Source organism: Spermophilus citellus, assembly GCF_964194105.1.
Source record: "Spermophilus citellus genome assembly, chromosome: 12".
Taxonomy (NCBI): Eukaryota; Metazoa; Chordata; class Mammalia; order Rodentia; family Sciuridae; genus Spermophilus; species Spermophilus citellus.
In genome coordinates, this window is record NC_138198.1 from 128,675,074 (window position 1) to 128,701,082 (window position 26,009).

At 48.5% G+C, this 26,009-nt stretch overlaps 1 protein-coding gene across 6 annotated transcripts in view; it reads right to left on the bottom strand.

Moving 5' to 3' along the window:
* ZNF516 (zinc finger protein 516) overlaps positions 1–18,947 on the bottom strand; it is a 104,354-nt gene extending 85,407 nt beyond the window's left edge. Inside the window, exons 1-2 of one of the 6 annotated variants that reach the window (XM_081263197.1) lie at positions 15,035–15,250; positions 7,139–7,199 (exon numbers count right to left, since the gene is read on the bottom strand). The gene's annotated coding sequence lies outside the window, so the exon portion shown is untranslated. Of the gene's footprint in view, positions 1–7,138; positions 7,200–15,034; positions 15,251–18,770 lie in introns of those variants that run through there. The other 5 variants (XM_081263192.1, XM_081263194.1, XM_081263196.1 and 2 more) reach the window with 5 other exon arrangements.
* Positions 18,948–26,009: the final 7,062 nt, after the last annotated feature.

Sequence of the window (26,009 nt, forward strand, 5' to 3'; positions counted from 1 at the left end):
GTCAAGACCTGTGGGACAGAAGACAGCTAGCAGCTCAGAGGGCTACAGTGTCGGAAAGTCAGCCTCGGTATGGAAACTAACCCACAAAGTGACAACCACCAACAAGAATGCTCCAATTGGTTTTAAAAAGTAAAAAGAAGTTGGGAAAATTAAAAAAAAAAAAAACTCAAAAACTGATAGGTAAAACCCATTGCTGTCTCTGTAACTGTCCCAGTGACCAAGACAGAGGCCACAAGAATATATAAGACTATTCCTCAAACTGGAAGGCAATAAATTTGTTAAGGAATAAAAAAAAAATAGATTTTTCTAGTGAAATATAAATATCCAAAATCTATTCAAAATACAAAAAAGTAAACAGATGGGGAGTCATATAAAAAAATGTAGAGTTCACACCCAAAACTTTCCATGCCTTTAAACACACACACACACACACACAAAAAAAAAAAAAAAAAAAAACCCACATACATAGGCTCTCTGAATGTTTTGGGGGCAAAAATACATCAAGAAAGACACAAAAAAGACCAACACAAGCAGATATTTGGAACACAGAAGCAGGTAGCTATTATCCCCCAAAAACAAACGTTCTCATAAACCAACATATTGCAAGTATCGCAGGGAAAAGTGGACCAAGTAACTGGACGGTGATTGTCAAGAGAACGACGTGACCAACACGCACTAAGAAATGCCATCACTTATCACTGTTAAGTGGATGGCATTTCCTCCATGGGGCTGGCCAGACCTAAAAGACTGGTAACACCAACTCACACCCCTTCTCCTGCAGGAAGGGTACCTGATGTGACTGTGTCTTGGAGGTTGTGGCCAATTCCCCTCAGAGAACTTATTCTAAAGAACTGTTCCCACAGGCACTCCCAACTGAGAATCAGAAAAGCCCCCGCCCACGAGGGAAGAGTGGGAGAACCAGCAGCAGACAGCACAGCAAGAGTCGTTCCTCCACAACTCGGAGATGGGGCACAGGCACCTCCTCCTGGCTGCTGAAGCCAAGTCTGCCCTGGCCACACAGCACAGGGCATGTGGAGGGGACGGGGTGTGTGCACACAACGGTGCCCCACAACAGAAAGCTTTAAAACTGGGCCTTAAAAACAGCAGGCTGTGGGCCAGGGTTGTGGCTCAGTGGCAGAGTGGCCTAGCATGTGTTTGGCACCAGATTCGACTCCCAGCATTACAGATAAACAAATAAAATAAAGGTCCCTTGACAACTTAAAAAAAAATTAAAAAACAGTAGGTTGTCATGTTATTTTTTTAAAGTTACAGAAAAATTATATAACATGGTGCTGTTTTAATTTTTACAGTAAAAGTGCACATATTAAAAACCTTACTATACTCATTAAGCCAAAGTATGCACACCTCTAATATAGTGACTGGCACATAAAAGCCACTCAATAAATAAAAAGCAGTTTGCATAAAATCACCTTCATGTTGTGAAATATCCAACACACTGCTTTTTCTCAAAATGCAATTTTCCCCTTTCAATAATCGTAAAGGGGACAGTAAAGATGATGAGGTCATTATAGTCTATGACCTCCACATCTTATATAATTATTTATAAAGAAATAGTTTAATTTGGGCAAGGAGAATGCTGCCCTATATAACTATAACTAAGTTACCAAAATAAATTTGTGGTTGGAAAACCAAGTCATGAATTACCTGCAGCAAACTCCAAACACCGCCCCATGTTACTGTAGGAAAGAAAAAGTGGTGCATCTTCCTGCCATTTTGTGACATTAGACTTCACTTTGAAAATTTCTGTGTCTTAAAAACAAGTACCTCCACCTCTCTCCCCTCCGGCAAGAAAAACAGACAGTAAGACCCTGGGTACAGCTGCCAATAATTAAAATGTGTCACTTCGTATTAATTCTCTGGGATAATGGCATTCAGATCAACCCCCTGCCAGCTAAGGACATTCTAGGGAAGAAACAAAGTCCACCTCACAGACCTGCAGGGACACAGACCAGTCTCGCTCTCAGCCACAGCAACTTCTCACTTAAAAATAGGACACAGCCCATTTTCTAAGCTCCAGCTTCAGACATCTTAAAGTGTCTTAAACAAAGTGGCTTTCAAACGCTGGTGAAAGAAACCCTGCCCCCGTGCTTAACTGTGTAAGCCTAGAGTTCTGTTTTCCACTCAACCTCCAGAACCAGTTGTGGTTTGTCTAAGAAAGCGATGTTTTAATCAGAACACTTTAATTTATTGTGATACTCAAGTCCCATCTGACCAGCAGATCCTCAGGCAATTGAGTAGCCATAAATTTCATGTGACTGGTCGGAACAGTCTAAGCTCTGCACCCCCAGATGTATGGCCAACAGGGGTGACTGGCTATAAAAGCTTAAATTACCTTCAAGACAAGGACCCACTGATGAAATCCGACCCACTACAACTCGTGGACTTGCTAATCCATCCCCTCACGAATGGCAGAGTAAAGATCCACATCTCTCCTTCAAGCAGAAATATGTCCTGGGCCTAAATGGGCATCTGTGCACAGTACTGTTTGCTGAGCCACCGAAACAGAGAAGGAGAAGCAGCACTTTGCATCCTGGCTGAGCAATGCAGATCTGGACTGTGCTCTTCTACCAGAGTAGAAGTCAGTTTTACACTAAAAGGCCTGATGCGTTTTCTGATACACTGATACTGTGATTCCAAAAGATAACTCACAGCCCAGTCTGTTCCCAAAGCCCTTCACCTCTGGAGAGAAGCATTTCCCTAAGTAATCCAGCAAGAAATAGAGCTGGGTGACCCTGAAGTTACTTCCAGGAACAGGGCCAGCCCCAGGACGAGGAAGCCATCGAGGTTGCACCTTGAAAAGATCACAGTTAACCAACCAGTCCTCAGACTCAGGGGGGACGGTGGAGCAGCCCTGTCCCAACACAACACGGCAGGGCTGAGCACCTCGGGGTGCTCCACTCAGGCCTCTCCCCTTTCCCTCCATGTAGCTTCCTAATCAGCTCACTCAGGACATGGCCCTGGTGAAATGTCCCTCTTTGCATCTCACTGTGATTCCCAGTGGCACAGGAATAAAATACCACTCAGACATGCTCCAGACGAGGAACAAGAGCTCACTGCACGGCACTGCGCCTCTCAGAGCTGCACGCGCTGAGTCACTTGCTCCCCACGTCCTCCGAGGCTGCCTTTCTGGACCAGCGTTGTCCCCACTCTTTATTATTTAATGCCCTATTTTTAGAAGACTGATGAACATACGCTGCTTCAGAGCCATCTGAAGAGAAGCAACAGAGGCTTGCCATTCCACAGTGGAGCCCTAAGTAAGATCCCCGCACCTGAGCATTTTCACAAACTCGACAGAGAACGGAAAGGCACTGATTTCTAAACCAACAACTGTGCTTCACATTTCCAAGACCCAAGAGGACAGAGGAGAGTGACCAACTCCTCCATGCACAATGGAGAGCGGGGTACACCACCAGAACTGCTGAGCCTTCAGGGGAAGAGCAAGCTGTGGTGCTTGTGTCTACAGTGATTTTTCATTTATTTGTTTATTTGTTTATTTATATATTTATTTTTGAATTACAATTCTTACAGTCATTTTTTTTAATGAGCTCTGCCGGGGGTCTCCACTCCAGGTGTACCTCAAGTCCAAGCAAAGTTTATAGTCCCCCATGTTTTGTAAAGTTGCTTTTCATACTGAAGGGTTAATGAAAGCATCCAAATTATTAAAAAAAAAAACAGGTTTAAGGCTCAACATATAATATAAATAACATCTAAATGAATTAGACCACCATTCTCAACTCTTACATCAACAGACTGTTTTACATCTACAAAAAATAGGAATAACCACATCCCATAAAGTTTATATTTTGAATCTAAATTTATTGTGAGCAGATGAGAACAGCACACACACATCCATGGTTCAAAACTACTTCTTGCAAATTACAAGAAAAATTAACGCATTTCAAATTGTGAAATCATCGTTAGGACCCCTCCACCTGTCAACCAAGGCCCTGGTGACAATTTTAAGCAATGTGACTTCTGGGTGTTTGAATGGTGGCATGATGAACTGGTGCTCCAGCACAGAACAGGGCCATCCTGGTGAACACACCACACCCTCTCAGCAAAGGACAACAAAAACTGATCAGGGCCAGCCACAGTAGCACCAGCCTGTGATCCCAACCACACAGGAGGCTGAGGCAGGAGGCCATCTTCAGCCACTTAGCGAGACCCTCAGAGACTTAGCAAAACATTGTCTCAAAATTAAAAGTGAAAAGGACAGAAGGTTCCCTTAGAAGATGGAACCCTTAGAAGGAGGGTTCTTTGTTCCAAGAGCAGCTCGGTGGGAAAGCACCCCTGGATTCAGTCCCCAATTAAATTTTTAAAAAACGTTCAGGAAAAGAATGAGTCACAGCACTATGATTTTCCTCCTGCTTTCTGAAGTTCTCTGGCATCACATGCACCTGGGGTTCAGGTGCTCTGTGTCATCACTTAGTTGCAGTAATTCCTGCTGCCATCCAGAGCTGTGATGGGCTGCCCGGGATCCATCCTGGCCTGTGCAGCCTGTCCTGTGATATGAAGGAGGGATTGAAAGGTATACAGCTCCTACCTGGTCAGAGCCACAGCATGGGTGCATGCTGGACGGGAGCCAGAAGCAGCATCCACCGTGCTGAGTGTTTTTGGCACAACTGCAATACCAGAATCAAAAAATCCAAGTTACCAGACACTGTGCCAGAGGTGGGCTTGGGCACAGAGCAAGGAAACCTTAGAAGGAGGTTCTTTGTTCCAAGAGCATGCAGGAGGGCAGGTCTTGGTCAGACCCACCTTCCAGACATCCCTGCAGTCTCCCAGGATTCTGAGATATTTCAAAAGTGATATATTTGCCCTTTGATTGAAAGCAAACAAGAAACAGACATAGAGAAATCTGCAGCATGAAGGTTTTGACTCAACTGTGCCCGGCCTGAGCCAGGTGAGGCACCAGGTGAGCCACAGCCACCCAGGGCAACACCACTCCAGAGGGCAGCCCACAGCTCGTCCACACCTGCAGGGGCTGATGTGTAGAACACACCAGTTTCCAAGACTCAGGGTAAGGAAAAAACAAAAACTATCCCAGTAATACTTCTTACATCACTAGAAGTATTTATATTGAGTTTAAAAGAATCTGATAAAATTAAAGTTAAAATTCTGTGCTATTAACCTCTTTAATGTGGTCACTAGAAAATGTAAATTTGCAGATGCACTTGTATTCTATCTCTCTTGAGCAGAAATGGCTCAGCAACAGGTGGACCCAGACACATCCTACCTGCAGTCTGCTCCTGCACAGCCTACAAGCTAAGATTGGTTTTTACATCCTTGAGGGGAAAAAAAATCATATTAATATTTTATGACACATGAAACTACATGAAATTCAAATTCTAAGTGTCCATAAAGGTCATCTATTTGCTGAAGCTTCATGCCAGGAGTCCAAGATGAGCCACTGCAAGAGGTCACCTGGGCCAAAAGCCTGAAACACCTCCTGTCTGGACCTTTGCAGAAAGAAGTGGCCACGCCCTGCCCTGCAGGTCCGCAAATACAGACCCAAGTTTTTGCAGGTAAGGAGGGAGGGGTTGCACCCACCTCTGTGGGCTTCAGTGGTACTAGAAATTACATCAGAGGCAGGAGGGACCAAGGCCCGCAGGCCACGGGAACAGGGACAGCTCCCCACACCACTCCAGGAAGCTTCCTGCATCAAATCCTCCTTGGACTGTTCCTGGTGGACTTCTCAAAGCCCTCACTTGAGGCACGAGCCGCCTGGCCTGGTATAGCAGGTCCCCAGCCACTCTTGGGAGATTCCCCAGATGCAGGGAGATGGTCATGACACTGGCTCCACAATGTGACCTCTAGTGTTCTACAATTTCAAATGGCTCAAACTAAGAGAGGAACAAACTCTAAATGCATGTAAACAAGCACAAGGTGGTCACAAACCCAAGGTAGCTGCCCCAAAAGGAGTCCACTCAGAGAACCCAGCTGTGGTCAGCATCCTTGCGGGAAAAGAGGTAAAACTCAGACTGTTATTACTATTAAATGGTATGTAAAGAACTTGGAGTAACACCTTGTCCGTAGCAGACACGAGGTAAGTGTAGGTTGAAAGAAAATGAATGATTTATTTGGAACACTGGCTACTCAAACCTTAACACAATTTGACTCGTTGGTAATAAATAGTAATAAAAATTCAACTTCTAGTGTAACAGGAAACAGAGAGGCTCACTAACTCGCTTCCTATTGTCATGGTGATGGGAAGCAGCTCTCAATGTGCTGCATTTGCTCTTATGACCCCAGCACCCTGTACCAAAGGAGCAACCACCTCTGAAAGTCGTGTAGCACAGCACTGGCCTTGGGGGTGTTAGCGAGGCACCGTCCAAATAAAAACGGGCAGCCTGTGAACAGGCCAGTATCAAAATCAATGGAAAGTCTCTTTTCGGCTACGTACCACAAGACTACCCTCTCCCAGACGACTGCGGGGCTTTTCCCGACGGTCAAGGCAACGTTGTGAATGGTCACATGGGGCTTCCGTTTCAGCAGCCACAAGGCTCAGCTTTTCAATTGTGGTTCACATGCGGCACTGAAGGGAGTCTCAGGGCCACACAAGGGTCTGCCTCTTCCCGGGCCCCACCCATTCCTGCACCTCCTGTTGTGTGTTGGTCTTTCACTACACACTGCATGAGGGACCTTCAGGGCACTGCAACCCTGGGTGGAATGACACAGGCATAAACAGGCAAGCTGTGCTACCAGCACGGAGTCCTGAGATCCCTCCCGATCCTGGAGCAGACCCTGCTCTCTGAGCAGCACCGTAGAAGGAAGCTCCCAGCGGCTGCCGTGACTGAAGCAAGTCTGAGCTACGTTGGTTTTTCTTTTAAATGAAGGTTTTTTTTAATATCTTTGTTTATTTATTTATTTTTTTAATGTGGTGCTGAGGATCGAACCCAGTGCCTCATATGTGTGAGGCAAGCGCTCTGCCCCTGAGCCACAACCCCAGCCCTGGTCATAACAGATTTTGAGAAACTTCTACAGAGGTCAACTCTGGTAAATAATGGAAAAATACTATGATCCTCTTCAGAAAAGAGGAAATAATCTTAAATGTGGGTCAACTTAGTGATGTCCCCACCTTAGGAGAAAATCTAGAATGTTGTCTGTGTTTACTCACATTGACAGTGCAAAAGAGCCGATGCAGTGGTGCACGCCTGTAATCCCAGCGGCTTCGGAGGCTGAGGCAAGAGAAGAGGATCATGAGTTCAAACCAGCCTCAGCAACTTAGCAAGGCCCTAAGCAACCCAGCGAGAACTTGTCTCAAAATGAAATGCAAAGGGAGCTGGGAATGTGGCTCAGTGGGCGATTACCACCACCACCCGGCCCCACCGCCAAGTTCGATCCCTGGTACAAAAAAAGAAAGAAGGAAAGAAACAAAGCAAAAGAGCTCAACTTTTCTGTGCCTCTTGCACAGCAAAGAAGAACTAATTGGCCCCGGCCCAGTCCCAACTTCACTGGAACAGCTAGGAGAAGAAACACCTCCACAAGGGCCCATCCATGCAGCCCCAGGCACACACCCGCCAGTCCCACAGGTCAGTGACACTGGCCATGGGACTGGATGACCATCAGAGAGAAAGGAGGCAAGGTCCTGCCTCCCGGCTGCTGGGTCCTGCCACACCTCCTCTCCTTCTTGCCATGTCCTCTGCTTCGAGACAAGTGCCCACTGCCACTGGCCAGCTCTCCACCTCTGCCGCCAGCCTGCCCCCTCCCAATCCCGTCCTCTGTCATCATCTAGCCCTCTGCTCCTCCACCCTGAGGACCACCATGCTAGCAGCTCTCCCCCAGGTGCCGGCCTCCATGGCTCTGGAAGAGCGGAGGACAGACACGGCAGTCTATGGGACAGTCCCTATCTGACTCTTTTCCTGTAGTTTCTGGTGGCTTTTCTCTTTAAGAGCTTTCTTGATCCCATGCTGGTCATCTGTTTTCTATATTTGCTCTCTCGCCGAGAGTGATGCTGGTTACCACTGGGCTTCCCAAGAACAGCTGTGCCCTGGTCCCCACTGCTAGGCAGGGAATCTGTGCCAAAAGCAGCCTGGTTTGGGAGACAGGGCTTTCCGCCCCCTCCTGGCCTGCGCTCTGCAGTCGCCTCAGGAGGCGATGACTGGTCCAGCCCATATCCAGACTCGATATCCCTGTGGATAAGCAGCATGGGAGAAGGGACGTGGGCGCTCCACAGGCCATGCTGACCACTGGTCTCCAACTGTGCAGAGGCTGTGTGCTAGCTCAGCACCCTGATGTTCTACTGAGACCTTCCCCACACCTCACGTGGTGCACTCCGCATGGTCTCCTGAAAAAACGACTCAGCTGGGTCTGATCACCCATCTGTCTGCATCTCGGTACCTGCAGAATGTCAGAATTCACCCAAAAATCATCTTCAAGTTTCCCTGAGTTAGAACACATACGTGAACTCCATACTGTACTTCCCTCTAAAATAAGTCCCAACAGAAATGACGTACATTTAGAGGAAAGTATAAATCATCATGAAAGCAAATGTTTACCCTCGCGGTCATTACACCGAGTCAGCTGAGCGCTCCCCACCAACAGACAAGCCACACTCTTAGATAACGAGCCTCTAACCCACTCAGACCAAGAAGGTGCAGTTTGACAACACACCCCCTGGGGCTGCGGAGGTAGCTTGTGGCAGAGTTCTTACCTAGGACATGCCAGGCACAGGGTTCCATCCCCAGAACCTCAAAGCAGTAACAACCAGGACTTATACCCACGTAATCACCTAACAGAGCCACTGTGGTCCGAAAGACATGGGAACTTTCCAAAGGGACGACACTCCCATGTACAGCAGATCTCCTGGCTGCCAACCATGCACACTCAACTGCTTCTCAAGCTTTGCAGCTAAAGGAGAAACCTGGCTACAGATTATCTCCCCCTCACACACACAATCTCAACTTCTAACTGCAGGGACAGATGCTTAAAAATGTGCAGACATTAGGAAAATCAACTTTACTTTCTAAAGTTCACATTCCACACAGCCGGTAAACTTTCATCAACCTAGAAATAACTGATTAGCCAATCTTCCTGCAAAACCATTAAGAGATTCTGTTCTTCTGTAGCCAGGGCAATTTACAGAGGCTAATTTTAATCCTGCCACTACACCACTAATCCCAGGACTCCACAGACTTGTCCCCAAGTTTACATTGTGACAGTAAGTGCTTTTACCCAGAATCCATTTACTCGTGGCTGCATTTTTTAAAGTTTTAGGAACAAGATTGCCTTCTTTGCCTTTAAAAAAAAAAAAAAGCCATTTATGGAAAAAGTGGAAAAAGGAAGCCACTCGGCACCATGGCTGACGATGGTCTTCCCGATCATGGTGGTTGAAATCACACCAGTGTTGCTCAAAGAGACCGGTTATCATCACCATGCTAATGTCATGCTAAAGACACAGAAAGCATGGAAATGGTTCCTCTAAATCTGGAGGGAATATGATCATCAATGAATGATGACATTTTCTCAAAATGGCATTAAAATGGGCTCTGTGTTACTGATAATATCAATATGAATCATGGGTCACCCCAGCAATGTGCATTCACACGGCTCTCTGAGCAACACCCAGACTACCCCCACTACCACCCTCCAACCCTAGTCCACGAAGGCCTTGCTGGGGGGCACACACATGAGTGAACATAAATTTGTTGACTTCCTTCCTCAAAACAGGAAAAACAGTGTGATTAAGACTAGGCGCAGTGGTGTACACCTGGTAATCCCTGCAGCTCAGGAGGCTGAAGCAGGAGAATGGGAAGTTCAAAACCAGCCTCAGCAGCATAGTTAGGGATTAAGCAACTCGGCAAGACTTTTCTCAAAATAAAATTTAAAAAGGCTGGGCTGTGGCTCAGTGGTTAAGCGCCTCTAGGTTCAACCCCTAGTACAAAAAGAAAAAAAAAAAAGACGAATAAAACCAAGTCAACAGGAAAGAGGCATCCAGAGGCAACTCCACAGCCAAAGGAGGTGTTAGAGATTGAGGGTCCTCTGCAATGCTTCCTATTAATAAAGGACTGTATGAAGCCACCCGTGTGAATTAAATGCATTGAATTAAACACTTCAAACTCAACATGTGTAAACAAAGCAGGTCCACACTGAAGCTCCATGAAACTATGACACAGGCACGTCTGATGGCAGATGCACCTTCCAGGGGGAAAGACGCTACTTCTTAACTCCAAGTTAAAATCCCTGGCACAACCAGGAACAGAACAGTGATCCTCTCAGCTCAGCCCAACCTGGGGCTCTACTTGCAACCAGAAGTCTCAGCCACTCCTACTGGCTCTCTTTTTCCTGAATTAACACAGTCACCCAACACTTACCAGCCAACGACTGCCCACAAAAGTGACTTCAGGAAAAGGAGAGCATGAGACCTGCATGCTCCCCTGAAGCTCCAGCTGACCGAGAAGCTGCTAAGGCCCCGGCAAACCCTCTGCACAACTCCCAACCCATCCCTGGCTGCACTAAATTTCAAAGAACGTTCCTGAATGCCGAAATAAATCAACGCCTAGCACAGTGCCTCGTCAGCTCACGCAATACAGGTTAAATGGTACCATATGGCAAAGACAGACACATGCTGCCCTTTGCTGAAACAAAGGACAGAGACTCCCAAACAAATGTCCCTTACGGACACATGTGAGAGTTGGAGACTGAAGAGTGTCCCGGAGTCAATGACAGTGAAAGACATCACTCATCAGCCACGAACCAAGAATTAAGGGTTTTAGCAGAGAACCTTGATAAAAAAGTCTCGCTTCTGAACTGAAAGCTAACACCACGTTAATCTACACACATCTGAACAAGAAAAGAGCAGGAGAGCTGTGAGCAGGAGAGCTGTGAGCAAAAGGCCGCGCTGACATCCCAGGGTGTGGGAAGCAGGAGCCCAGTCTACGTGCTTCTCAAGGAAGAGCCACCTGCTTCACTCTGCCTGGAAACAAGGAGACAGCTCCATCTCCCTCCCACCCTCCCCGCCGCTGAGCACTGCCTCCACTTCACAATGACACACACGCTGTATCTCAGCAAGTCGATTTTCTGACTAGTAAAAGCAATTCCTGACGACCAAAAAAGTAAGAATCACACACACAACACACACAAAACCCTCACCAGAGAGAGAGAACTTCAGTCGATGTTTCTTTATTCTCCTGAGTTATGTCTTACTCTTTACTTGTGAAACATATTTACACGTTTGCTTTCTAAAAACAGTCAAAATTCTAATTTCTGTGATTTGTGATCTTTGGTACCATTTGGACTGAAGATTAAATGCCAGATCCCTTTTGGAAAACTACTTTTAAAGCACGTTGAGAGCCACAAAATCACACTTCTCCGCAGTTTGCATATATGCATGGAAAGCTTTTCACACTGCACACAAGCACGACAGCTCTGGCCCTGGCAGTGCAGGCTACAGCTGCTCCCATCACGTGTGGCCAGATGCAGGGCATAAAGAATGAAAAATGGACAGTTGCAACTGCTGACTGCCACCAGCTCATAGGAAATACTCTCCACACCTCCACAGGCAGTTCAGTCTGTTAATATACCGTTCCTGTGGCTTCCTAGGCCATGCGCCCAAACTGCACCTCCCCAAACCAGAAAAGCAATCTCAAAGATGCCTTTTAAAGCCCGGGACGAGACATTCCAAATTCACAGTCTTTCTTTATTCTTCTTCCCATGATGCTAATTTTATTAATAGATTCTTCACAAATAGAAAGAAATACTAAATGTGATTCCTTTCTTGAAATAGGCTTACGACAACTTTCCAAAATTCCTAAAACTTCAAAGATAATATGGCCTCCAAAGATAACCTCACCTGACCACTCCAGGCAGAGGTCACTCCTCTAAACAAATGTTCCACCTCCCCCACTTCAAACTCAGTTGTTCCCAGGACAAGAAAGAACAGAGGCCAGGGCTGGATGTGGACATGCTGTCTCCTCCACTGCCCTCAGATACACTCAAGCCCTAGGCAGGCTGCTGCCTGCACACTGGGCCCACCGCGGGTAGGGGCCGCCTGGAGAGGACAGGAGGGGGATGGCCCAAAGGGAGCCCAAACAACTGTCAATCAGCACTGGCTGGTCCCCACACTCGCCCTCCCAGGACCTCCATCTTCCTCCTCGCTGGAACACAACTCTCCCAACCGCCACCTACTTACACTTCACAGAAGACCCACATCAGGATGCCGCAGCTCACTGGGCAAGGCCAACTGAAAGGAGATGCAGCTCCCCACAAGAGTGGAAGGGCCGCTGCCCAGGCTGCCTGGCCCTGAGAGCCGAACACAGTCATAAAGTCTTCCACACACCAGCCTCGCCAGTTCTGGAAGCGAAGGCCCAGGTATCCAGCCCCCGCAGCCCAGCGCAGGCCCTGGTGTGAGGGGCTGCGGGGCGATGAACAAATCAGGGCGCAGAGACAAAGCCCACCTCCAGCCCCATGAGTGGTGCACTGACGCACTGACCCCTGGCACTTCCTCGTGCAGGCAGGAAGGTGAGAGTTAACTGGACTCTTCCACCACTGCCAGCCAGCGCTTCGGAGGGGAGGGATTAGGCTGCAAAGCACGCATCACTGAAAGGACTCACTGTGCCAGAACAGCCTCTCCAGGCACCGAGGTATACACACAGCATGGGCGACGCCAGCTTCGGGAAGGAATGCTACTCCCAAGCTGAAATATTTATCATGTAGATATCTAATCCAACAAATCTAGGTTTCTTCTTGCTTTCTTCCCTTAGTCCTATTAATTATGACTAAATCTCATCAATCACAAAGTTGGACGGCTCTGGATAAATTTGGCCTTCTAGAAACCAAAGAGAAAGCTGATACGCAAGTCCTGCACTCAACAGCAATGCCTTCATCAGTCAGAAACCTGCTATATTATAAGCAAAACACCACTTGCAATCAGATAACTAACACATGGCCACAAGTCCCTTTCTCCTCAGTCAAAAGTAGAATACACACAGGACGGCACAATGTCCCCAGGGCCCAAACAAGCACTGGTAAGAGGAGAGCACAGGCCAGCTCCCTCCAGCCGGGGTAATCAGCTTATATTTCAGCTTCCTATTTCCCTTAATGCCTATTTCCATGGCATTAAGGTAAAATGCCGCTGAAACTCTCAACACAACTCAGTCAGACGTACAGCCACTCCCACAAAATTCTTTTTCTAAGATTCTTTGTGATAAATCATAAGTAAGACCAATATGGATCCTGGAAAAATTAATAAATAAAAACCCACAACAACCCCATAACCTGAGTCCTGGCTTTCAGGAAAGATCTAGGACTAAACTCTACTTAAATCACCAGATCGCACTTTCCTTTTTTGCCCATTTGGGAAGACTGGAAGCATCTGTTAGAGTATTCCCCGCTTCAAAGTATTCCTTAAAGAATCTCCTTCTCTTTCCACAGAAATGTTGCTAAACTTAATCGCATCAAATGCTTTACTTAAAAAGCCCAAATTATCTTCTCTCTGGACTCAGGTAAGAGGAGTTAAAAGTCTCATTTATGGAAGTACAGACGATGTGCATTTAACACTGTGACCTGTTTTACAAGAGCTCCCTCACTCAGTTTACTTGATTGGGGTCTCTGGAACATCTTATAAAATCAGAAATGTAAGACTTTGGCATTCCAAGGAGGGAAAAATTAATCTCTAAATTAGTTACTTTGAAAAGCTGCAGTGCTAAAACACTCTGATGTAAACCATTTGTGGGACATCAGTAATTAATATCAGGTATATATCCCAAAGTTAAAGTTCTTGACCCTAGAATGTTTCAGTATATTGCCTATTTGGAAAGACTTCTGATAAAAGCTTTCAGAAATACAAATAAGCAAATCTCCCTTCCTTCTATTCACTATTAAAAACAATGAGATGCTACCAAATACGCTACTTTGGTGTTCTGTTGCATTTCAGACAGGAATGTCCACTTCTCTTGGTTAGTTTTATTACAGGTCATTGGCACTGCTATTCTTTTAGAATGTTAATGTATTCTGGATGTTTCAATATATTCAAATTAACCAAGCACAAAAAAAAATCACACTAATAAACTAGAGAAATATTATACACATCTGTATCTTAACACATCAAAATTCTAACTCAGTTACAAAAATACTTACCAAGCTGCCTCTCCTAGAACCCATTCTAGAGGGCTATACGGTCACTCTGGTGAAACTAAAGATGTCCTCCTCCTGTGACCCAACTGTGAACACCCCTGACACCAGGCCAAGCTGCTCAACTGCCTTCTCCATTTTACTAAGGGGGAAAGGGGGCCCTCAAAATCATACACAATAGTGGAGTGTCATATATTTAACCGTGGCCAGTCTGTGTAAATAAAAATGCAGCTATTTTGTGGCCACAATTAAAGACTGCAAGAAAAAACAGAAACAAATGATAATATGAGCGCTTTTCTTAACATGGCAGTAGCAAGTATCCTATCAAATGGCAAGCATGCCTAGTTCCTTAAAGTAACGCATTCCTAAACCAAAATGCTTCCATCACAACAGGGAGGTTGCACCATGATCTCGAAAACATCCTGTTGGGGGCTCTCCACTTTGTTTCTACTGCAGTCAACGCACATCTATCAATTTTTAAGTCACCTTTAATCAAGATTAGAGACTTAATGGCAGGTTCATGGGACGTGTTTTATGTTTAATTAAGACCTCGTCTAAAGTTCCTCTGTGACTCGCTGGTTAAGTGAGTGCTCTAGGGGTCCAAGCGCTCTGTCCTTTGTTATGCAGTGGACACCCCTAAAGGCCCGATTGAGCCCACAGGCACTTCGGGGCTTCTAGAAACAGTCCAGAACCTACTCCGGCCTCCTTATCGCCAGACACCGACTGGGTCACACACACCGGACACAAACCCAACACGCGCAGCCCCTCGTCAAGATGCCCAAGACCAGGTGCCCACCGACCGCTCCCGCCCCAAACCTGCGCCCATTCCGCGCAGGACCCAACTCAGGTGGGAAGACTTACGTAACCTCCTCTGGGGGCCACGCCTTTCCCACCGCCCCACCTCCGCCAGAACAAAGTGAAGTTTAAAATAGAAACCAATTACCCGGTCTCGGCCGCCTCTGCCCCGGAGCCCGCCGCGCCGCCCGACCCTGCGCCCCGCCCGCTGCGCCCCGGTCCGCACGGACCCCCGCCTTTGTTACGGTGCGAAGTTGGGCTGCGGGTCCCCGGCTCTTTCACTTCTTGGGTTACAGTGCAGCGTGTGACGTCCGCTCCGCATGACGGGGGCGAGGGGCGGGCGCCCGGGGGCGGGGGCGGCGGGCCGGGCCTCCCTTCCCCGCCCACTGCCCGCCCCCTGGACGCCCGGCAACCCGCGGCACCGCCCCCGCCCCCAGGGCGGGCAGGTAGGCGCCCCGCCCCCGCCCCGCTCGCCCCCCGCCCCCGGCCGCGCACTTCGCCCCCCACCCCCCAACGGCGCCGGGGGCCCAGCGCCGCGGCGGCTCCGAGACACAGAAATAGGAATGATTTAATCCAACTAGGAGCCCATTCCTCCCGCCGCAGAGCTCGCCGAGGGGGCGGGGGAGGGGGTCACGTCGGTAGGACTCGGGGTGGGGGCGTGGGCCGGGCACCAACTCGTAATGGAGTTGGATGTTTCCGGAGCCAGAGCGACGAAGGGCCACCGATGGACCCTCGAGGTGATCTCGGCGCGGCCTGGCACAGACACACCCGGTGTGGATCAGGCCCCTCTTCAAAGAGGGAGGCCCCTGGGTCCTTAACCGATCCTTGCATTAACACCAACGGGAGTGTACAGAAGAACTGCACCCCACAGGGCTCCCCCAGAGACACAGCGTCTTCAACGCGTAAACAAGCAGAAGCTAAGTGGACCCGTCCATGCACGTCCTGAGGCGCGGGCTACATCAACCCCACAGCACTGCCAATATTCCTGGGAAATCGCTGCAGAGTGAGTCCGTAGGAAGCACTGGGGTAGCCCGTGACGCCACCCATGAATACGCGCATTGTGCGGAGCAGATGCGGCCAGGGCGCAACATTCATAAGTGGGGTGGGCAGCAGAACTTTCACTGACCATAAGCAGTTCACATTCTAGAATTTGCCATGGGCTGAGTATCAACTTCCAGTGAGAAAAATAAAATCTGAAGTTGGAAGATAACATACTGCCGTTCACTTTTCAACGGAGTTAACCTCCGTTTCAACAGTCCGCCTTCTGTGTACCCTTTTCTCGCGACGAGTGGGCTCCACCACGCAGACCCCAAATGCGCCAGGGCGCGCCTGACTGGTAAGAACCAGCCGGATGGAGCTGCACATTTCGATTCCTCAATTGCTAAGAAGCATAATCATATCTTCCTCTTTTCCCCTGCTGCAGGTTTCAACTTGAATCCAAAAGTACCTCTAATGCCCATTCTTCATAGGAGGGCGTTCGAAGGGGGCAGAGTCTCCACTTAGGATTGCTGTGTGCGCGTTTAGGTGGACAGACTTGGATAAACGCGTGTCCACGTCTAAATCACACATCTGTGCAAATGCAGGAACCTGCGGATGCGCGGGTCTGGTCGGATTTAGTGTGCAGACACACGGGCGCATGCACACGCGCGCGTGCGCGCGCTCACACACACTCACATCCCAAATTACCTCCGGGATGGAGAAAATCGCTTCGGATTGGCCAACAGAGCCGTCACTCACACCCAGGGGGCAGGGAGACTTCGCCAGGCAGTTTCTTTTCTCTTTTCTCCCTACCGTCTCATTTAATGTTAAAACAACAGGCAGACCCTGAAAGTTAGCCATCTACGCAGGGAGTCTGCCTCCTTCAAGGCGGGGAGCATCAAACGGTCTCTACTTAAATATATCTCCTACTTTCACAATGGTCGAAAAGGGAAATTAGCAGTCGGGTGAGGCAGCTCCATGTAAGGAGGAGGGGGTCATCCGGGAGGGGTGGACGCCGGTGACGAGTTGTTCTCACACCCAGAAAGGACTTTGACCTTTCATTGATTTAGAAATTTTTTTTAAAAAAAATGTTTTTCACAGGTCAGATTATAACACACGCTCATCCCTAATTTTTTAGCTCATTATTTTATTTTTATTTTTTAAGCATGCGCCACAATCATGCTTCCTTAAGAAAGAACTGACCTATTTTTGGCTGGAGATGAACGACCATGTTAACAGATGTTAATCTTGTAATCTGTTTTTCCTGTAAGCACTTTACATACCCGGGTTTCAGACCTTAAAAATAACATCTTTTCCAAAAAGACCTGACGTCACAATTCACAGTGAAAAAATCACACTCCCTCTTCCAATTTTTTTCCCTGCAAGGATTTCAAAGACATTAAATCTTTTTCACTTTATAAATGCTGATTTGTTCTGCCTCAACTCCCACAGGCTTTTATTTGCATTTCAAATTCCACAGGTTACACCAGTCGCCTTTTCAAAAAATGTAAACCAACAATGAAGCAGCAAATGGCTTTTTGTGCATCTGGATTAAATAAGGCACAGAATGAATATGTTTAAAAAGAGGGCTGTGCAAGTTGATCTTTGCACACCCGGAGACCAAGTGACTCTTTATCAGTAAGCCAGCGGAATGAGTGAGATACAAACACAGCCCCAGAGCTCCTGGGCTGATCCTGGTCTGCTGCGGGAAGCTTATTAACTTCAGTAATAAATGGGGCTGACTTACAGACCCACATTTTTCGTGTTAAAGGCTGGTTCTCTTGGGTCTGTAATTGCAGCGATCCACTAGCTTCCTAGGTCACAACGCCCGATTGTCACCACACACCAACCTTCCTCCATAAACCGCTGGTTTAAATACCCCACTCGGCTGGCTTTTAAACTTATTCATAACAAAGTTTCTTTAAAACTTGACGAGGTGGTTTAATCTAAACACCGATCGTAACTATTCTCCCTGAAAATGGCAGTGAAGGTGTCTTTCCAACCCCCGCCCCCACCCCGCCAACGCACATCCCACTGCACCCTTCTCTTACACACCCGTGTGTGTGTGTGTGTGTGTGTGTGTGTATCGCCATCGATATTCCCCTACCCCCACCCCCCACCCTTCTCCGACCTCAGCAAGACTCGGCTCCTCTCCGAGGAGTCCCTGCCCCCCAGGTCCCTTCCCCACCCCACTCGGAGTCACGGAGAGAAGCTCGCCCCCGCCCCCACCCCTGCCCGAACTTCCCTTCCCAGAGCTCCCACTTCTTTAATGTTAGGATCACTCAAAAGCTCCGGGCTGATGGGCAGGCAGCAGGGGAGAGGGCAGTAGGAACAAACCACCACCACCACCACCACACCACCACCACTACCTCCCCCCCCCCCCGCAAACATGTCCCTTAGGCAGCAGCGCTCAGTGCCCACAGGCATCGATCCCATCCGCCAAACCCTTAATAATTGAAGCGGCTCCTCGGGCCCCACAGCCCATCACCCACCTTCATTAGCCAGAGCGTTTTACTTTAAAGTAAGGCAATTTGCTCTTTGTCTCCTAATGGATGAAGAGCGCATCGGAGCTCCCCTCCTCCCGCGTCGCCTTTGACGAAGTGTACAAAGCCAGAGCCTCTTCCGCGCTCCCATCCTGGCCCCCACCCCGCCCCTCCACTGCGGTAAAAACCACCTCCCGGGCGCTCGCCCGCCGCCCGAAGTTGCATCTTCCCACTCCGGGAATGGCAGAGAGGAGCAACTACCAACAGGGAAAGCCAAGTCGCCCCCCCGCCGCGCCGGGGAGCCCCACCTCGGCATGCCCCCACCCCACAAGGCACACCAGGGTCCCAGGCACGTCCAGGTCCCCGGCCTCTACGACCCCGCCCGCGCGCGGGCGCCGCAGCGCCCCCGCCCGCGGCCCCTACCTTGGCGGGGAGGCGGCGGTACCGGGGAGGAGGACGCGCACGCCCCGCGCATCTGAAGGTGAAGCTGAGCGCCCGCGGCGCGGAGCCGAGCGCAGCACTAGACCGACCGCGCCAGCTGCGCCCCGGCGCGGGGGACGCGCGAGGGCGCGCGGGGCCCGCCACGCTCCCGGCCCCCTCCCCGCGCTGCCCGCGCGCGCCCTGGACGCGCCCGCCCCGCTGGGGCCCCGGCGCCCGCCCAGCACCGGGGGCTGTGTGGTGCAGGGAGGGGGCCTGACGCCCCCCGCCCGGCGCAGGCCCCAGGCTTCCCCCAGCCCGGGAATGGTCTGCCCTGTAGGAAACGCACACGCTCCACTATTGTCTCATCAGCACAAAGTTCTGCCACACTGCGGAGAAAGTCTGGAGGCTCACGATGACTCAGACGCAGATAATTCTTCCCCTAATCGCACTGAATCACGATCCCAGCGGCTAGTGGTCGCCCCCTCTTCTCAAGGTCTCAGGCTGCCGCAGCTCGGGTTCCTGGAGGCTGTTTACGCGCGCACACACACGCACGCATCCATACGTGCAGACGTGCTCAGGATGCAGGTCCAGCCGGCTCACGCACCTGGGCACTGAGCCTCAAGCCAGATCTAAACCTGGAGACTCTTCCTGTGGTCCCAGATTTGTGTGCGTTCCTGAACTTCCTGAGGAGTGTTTCTGGAAGTTCGGGTGCAGAGTATCAATACACGAAGTCCCAAATCGAGAGCCAAGGGTATGCTGCAAAGAGAACAGCTGCTCTGCTGAGTGGAGCTCAAACGCGATTGTCACTGTGGCTGTTTACTCGTATCCTTGAAAGTTCATCTCGTTTTGCTTTTGTACTTAAAACTTCATTTCTTCGCCTCAACTACTCTACGTGGGATGTAGTTACAATAAATTGAGTCTGGGAATAGAAATCCTAATTTAACTCCAAAGAGCCTTAATGGTACTTGGCAGGGAGGGGCTGGAGGGGGGAGGGGAGTTGGAAGCGGAGGGGGGAGGGGCCGGGCAGCGCGCCCCGCGATCCGCGGTGACGTAGGCCAGGGGAGCCGTGGCCTGCGGAGGGGCAATACTATCTTCTCCCACCAGGCTCTTGGCCATATTGTTCTGCTTTTCCGCGTGATAACTCCGCAGTGGAGGTGGATTCTGGCCAAGACGCCAACGTGGCTCTGCTTAACAATCGGCGCCGCAATCCGGGCGGGTTACCTTTCGCCCTGGCATTTCTCAATGCCCAGCGCTCGCTGCTCTGCTCGTGCAGTCCGAGCCCTCCCCAGCTAGTGGCATTTACAACGGAAACTCCTTCAATATAGACGAGCTGCAAAGGGCGGTGCTTGTGCCCTGGCGGAGCTGGAAGTCGGCGCGGGGCCGTTCTGCCTGTGTGAGGTTCCCACGTGCGAGTGTGTGTTTCACGGGAGGAGAGGGGAGCAGAGGAGGGAAGAAGATGACGACGAGGAAGGATGCGCGGATTATGAAATGTAAGCGCGACGCGACTAACGATCCGCACCAATTTGGAGAGCAGGCATGTTAAAGGTCATGGACAATTGTTGCTGGCTTCAGCCTGCGTGCCTAAGTGGGGTGTATTCTTGAGCAATCCCATTTAAGTCTGATTCACTGAAAAGTATTGAAGTGTCCACAATTCATCACAATACACAGTGAAAACTCACAAACGAAAGTGTTGCCCAATTCAACTATTAACATATAAGTAAGTAGCATGTGTAGACATTGCATGTGTGTTATGTACTCTACAACAGACTAACATTCTCATGCCATGAATTTTAACAATTTGGGGTAGTATTTTGAAATGGATGAGTCGGTGTAAATCTACTACATTCATCTGCATTCTTGGGTCAAATTTCAGACTACAGTGATGCACTAATAATTTCCATGTGTTGAAAATCCACATGTTAGATCAACAAATGGTAAGCAAACTTCCATTCTGCACATAGTATTGTAAAACCTCCATGGCTTCCCTCTTCTCGCCTGGGTAGGGCCCTTCTTAACCCATCCACGTGATTCCACTAAGGGCTTTGTCTGTCACAAGAATATTGTGCTTTTAAACGTTCTGATTTCCTTTCTTCCACATTTCTCTACGATACACACAAAGTCTGAGAATGTAATGTTGATGGATGAGCAAGAGTCACATTCTGTGCCAGTGAGGCAAGCAAAGAAAAGGACAGCCCCATTTTGTTACTAAGTTGAAGTGTATTTATATCAGTTGTAGCAAAGTTCTGACCTTTGTTTACTGATAGAACACCACTCCCATCCTGTTCTAGACACCAAAAACAGGTATGAAAATGTAATAGCCAATGTGTTCCCATGCTATTCCTATGATATAGATAGCATTGCCAAAATTTCAACTGTTTAATAGCTCCAAACGTATACAGTAGCCACGAGAGATCCAGGACCCTTTCTATACATAATACAAGGCCCTGGGTTCCCTAGGAGTGTGTCTTCTATTTTGAAATCTTTAGGTATATGACAGTCCTTGGGCAGAGCAAAGTCAGCAGTATTCATGGTTGGTTTTTGGATATTTATAGCATAATAACAGACAGTAATTCTGGATGATGAAATGGATGGGGGAAGAAAACACTTTCCCTTGCCATTGCCTAATGAATTATTTGCTCAGCATTTGGGACTCTGCTCCTTCCAGCAATTTGATGAGGTAACCTTCAGTGATTGGAGACATTTCGATAAGAACAGCTCTCGAGGGATTCTAGTAAAGAATAGCTAAGAGTAAAAGACAAACAAAAGGCAAAAGGAACCCTCACCCCCCCCCCCCAGAGAGGCCCTGCCTGTGTCCAAGACTGAATGGAAACTCCCACAGTGGGGCAGGAAGTCCCAGGAAGGTGCCTGCTGCCCACGCAGGTCAGTGCACTCCTTAGCAGTGAGCCCTGCCTTAGTTCTCATGAATTTATTAGAGTCTTCTAAATTACATCTCAGAAAGGAGAATGACATGTCCCTTTCTGTCTTTCACTCTCCCAACTAATGTGAATTCACACATCCCTGAGGGGATTAGGGACAAATTTGATTTAAGTTGTCAACAAGTGTTCTTAGGTGGAGGGAGAGTGAGAAACAGGATTATGTTGTCTGGAGTAAGAAACATTTCACATATAAATGAAACTGGCCATTTAATTCCTGATATTTCAAAAATCAACGCTTCTTTTCTAAAATCTTTGCCTTTCATGCAGCCTCAAAACTCAGAGCCAGGCACGGTGGTGCACATCCCTAATCCCAGCAGCTCGGAAGGCAACTCAGTGAGCTCTTAAGCAACTTGGTGGGACCCTGACTCACAACAAAAAGTAAAAAAGGGCTGGGGATGTAGCTCAGTGGTAAAACACCTCTGGGTTGGAGACCTAGTACCCTCCTGCAAAAAAAAAAAAAGAAAAAGAAAAAAACAAAGAAACCTCTGACTACTGTATTGAGAAACACAGGGAAGGAAGCCTAGCACATGAACTTGGGTGCCCTCATAGGAGCTGAACACATGGCAGTCCCTCCAAGGCTGGTGAGGCTGGCTACAATGTTGTGATAACACTGTGAGAGTCCTCTGTGTAGTCACTTCAGCCTCCTGGAATCTGAAGTTAACTCACAGAATATTTGGAATCTTGATTTGGAAGCTATCTCAGTTCCATTTCTTTCCTTTCACTCTGCAGGTGATGGACTGACGTAGTCATGAAATCGGTAACATGCATCTCTACACACATCACCTCTTATGAAACTGTGCCAGACTCTTCATGTTGGCACCAAGAAGCTTGCCAAGGAGCCTTCTCTTGGGATTTACGTACAGGACAAGTCAGGGTCCAGCTGCTGTGGTTTGACTTAGGGTTGGGACTTTCATGTTCTTTGTAGCACTTGTGGAAATTTGTTCATCTCTCTGCAGAAGGGAGTCTGAAGCTACCTTCAGAGGTAGCCACCTGAAGATTCTGTGAAAAATATATCCCTTTGCTGGAATGAAATGCCTAGCTCCTTTTTCCCCATGGTGAAAATCATAAGAATTTTCCCAGAGAATCAGCATTTTTAACAATCTGTCCTTGTTTTCAATATAGAAAAAAAAAACTGCATGACAACACACCATTCTTACCGTGGCACAGGTTTTCTTCTACTGATTCAAGCAACGACGACGTCACATTTTCTCACCATTTGCAGTTTTTGGTAACTCCATCAGGACTTCACAGCAGGTAGACAACCCTCAAATCTGTTCTTAATTTCAACTTAAGTAAAAGACTCTCAGCAACAGCTGCCTTCAGAATAACTGGTACAGAATTCCACAGATGTGGTTCATAATAGTTTAAAGAATAAAAGGAACTAGGCCCCAGAGCAGAATTCACTTAAGGAGAGACAAATTCAATAAGGATTTCTCTTTTGAAAGATTTCCCATGTCCGGGAAGAGAGGGGCCTGTTTCCCTTACTCCCTTTTCTCAGAGTCCTCCATTACATTAATCACTTTACCGACCGGTTGTGACCTGTTAACGCCCCACATTTACAACAGCAAGACCACTGGCTCCCTCAGCCCTCCCAGCTCATGGTGTCTCCCCAGCATCACTGAGTGTGTGTGCACATTTATCTAAACTTTTCTAACAGAACTGAGAGGGAACAAATGAGGGAGCCGGCAACCTGTCTTCCGCTGTGGGCAGGCCGTGTCCCCTGCAACGAGGCCAACAGGGAAGACGTGCTGAAGACTTTCGCGTGAAATCACACGGACACGTGCAGGCCAGCTGGAAGGAGGGCAGAAGGGCTCTCCCAAAGCTTGGTGGGATCAGAGATGAAAGGACAGGAGTGATTGGGTGAGGATGGGTGGTCATGGTCAGGGAGTCACACACCGTCAGTGGAGAGGCTAGGTGCCATTTAGGGAAGGACTTTTTTTTTTTTTTTTTGCGGTGCTGGGGATTGAAATTGAACCCAGTGCCTTGTGTACGTGAGGCAAGCACTCTACCAACTGAGCTCTATCCCCAGACCCTGGACTTTTTTAATACACATAACAAAATGTACCATTTTAACCATTTTAAAGTATACAATTCAGCATCATTAGGTACTTTCACAGAGAACTTCATCTTTCCAAACAAGCTGCACCTTAAACACCACCTTCCTGCTCTCCATCCCCTGCTCCTGGGGTCCAGGGGAGCTCTCCCTTCCGTCTTCCTTCTGTGAGTTTTACTGTTCCAGGGACCTCACATAAGTGAAGTCCTACAGCACTTGTCCTTGTGTAACTGGCCCAGCCTCATTTCACTCAGGATCACATCCTCAAGGTTCACCCATGTTTTAGCAAGTAACTGCACACACACACACACACACACACACACACACACACTTTTTTCCCCTTGAGACAGCATCTGGCTGGGTTGCCCAGGCTAGTCTCTCACTCTCAGTCCTCTCACCCCAGCCTCTCTGGTAGCTGGGGTCATAGGTGTGTGCCACCTCACTCAGCAGCTGATGAAATTTTGCCTCCTTTAAAAAAGACAGAAGTGTGCTAGGGGCGCAGCTCAGCAGTAGACCACTTGCCTTGTACGTGTGATGCCCTGGAGTTAACCCAGAGCACTGCAGAAAAAAAAAGAGGCAGATTATAAATGGAAGCAAGAGCTCCCCCCTCCAATAAAAAGAAAAAGAAAAAAATTCTTATAAACTAGGCACTGAGGCAGGAGGGTCACAAGCTCATGGCATCTCAGCAACTTAGTGACACCCTGTCTCAACATAAAAAAATGTTTTTTTAAAGAACTGGGGCATATCACTCAGTGCTAAAGCATCCTGGGTTCAATTTCCAGTACCAATGAAAAACAAGCAAGCAAACAAAGACCTTATTAATGGAATAGCTATAATCTTACCCAAAAATAATCCTCAAGAATTTTTCTGCTGCTCCCTGAAATGGTTGGTTCCTTATCCAGCTGCTCAGTGGATGCCCACCTTACTTCAGGGTTCAGCAGAAATCTGATAAGCCCTACTTTCTTCCCTGGTGGAAGCCAGCACTTGGGGAACCGTGTGGAGCCAGCCTGAGCCAGGCTTTGAGACGAGTCTCTCCGGGTAGCATTTTCAGAATTCATCGATGACTTACAACCAGGCTACAACCAAAAAGCAAAACAAAAGAGGAAACAAAATGTCAAGGCATATTTAAAAATCAGAAAATGAAAGCCAATGTAGAGAAATAGAAGAGCTGATCTGCCCTGCGCTGGAGCCCGGCTGGTCAGTGCAGAGCCTCCTCCAAGACCATGTGTCTCTCTGGAAACTGGCGCAGGCCAGGTCTCTGAGGCCACGTGTGGGTGTCCTTTGGGAAGCAGTTCCCCAGTGTGCCACGACAGATGGGAGCCAAGTGCCAGCATGGAGTTTTGTCAAGAGACTGGTGGTTTGAGCTCCAGTTCTGCAGCTAGTTGCAGGGTCTCACAATGGCTGTGCTTCTGTGTTAGGGTGAGGAAATGCTGTTCGGTTGTTAAACAGTCGCACACCAAAAAATCAAACATGTCACACAAGTTGCGGTGTCCCACAACAGTCATTCATTCACCCCACACTGACTGCCAGGCACCAGATCCAGTGCTCATTTTAAAAATAATTTATTAAAGGCTTCCATGTGGCATCTGTGTTAAGAGCTGGTATTTCATGTCACTTGCTACATCACAGTAGTCCATCACAAAAAAGCCACACTCATTCCATGCAAGGCATGCAGAAGGAGAGGCTCTGAGTTCACGGCCGCCCCAGGGCAAAGAGACGGCGTGGCAGGATTAGGGGCTGGAGGCAGGGACCATGGCAGGCTCTTGAAGGCAGCGGAGACAGCCGGCACTTCGAGGGTGACCCTATAGACACCATCTCCTTGCCATAGGTGTGGAACCAGCTCTCATGCCATTCACTGCCCAGCTGCAACACGTAGGTCACAGGCATCTTCTGATTCTCTTCATCACCCACATTGGCATCTATCACTGTCCACCAAGTGCTGCTGCCTTCCACACACCCGTTGTGCAATACACATCTGTGCCAGAGCACCCACTAGCTGGTAGAGACACAATCTCTGTGCAAGTCTTTTTCGCTGGGCACCATGGCCACACATATAATCCCGGCCACACATATAATCCCAGCCACTCATATAATCCCAGCCACTGGGGTGGCTGAGTCAGGAGGATTGCAAGTTCAAGGCCAGCCTCAGCATCTTAGCAAGACCCTAAGCATCTTAGCAAGACTGAGTCTCAGAATAAAGATAAAAAGGGCTGGGACCTGGCTCAGTGGTAGAACACATGTGGGTTCAATCCC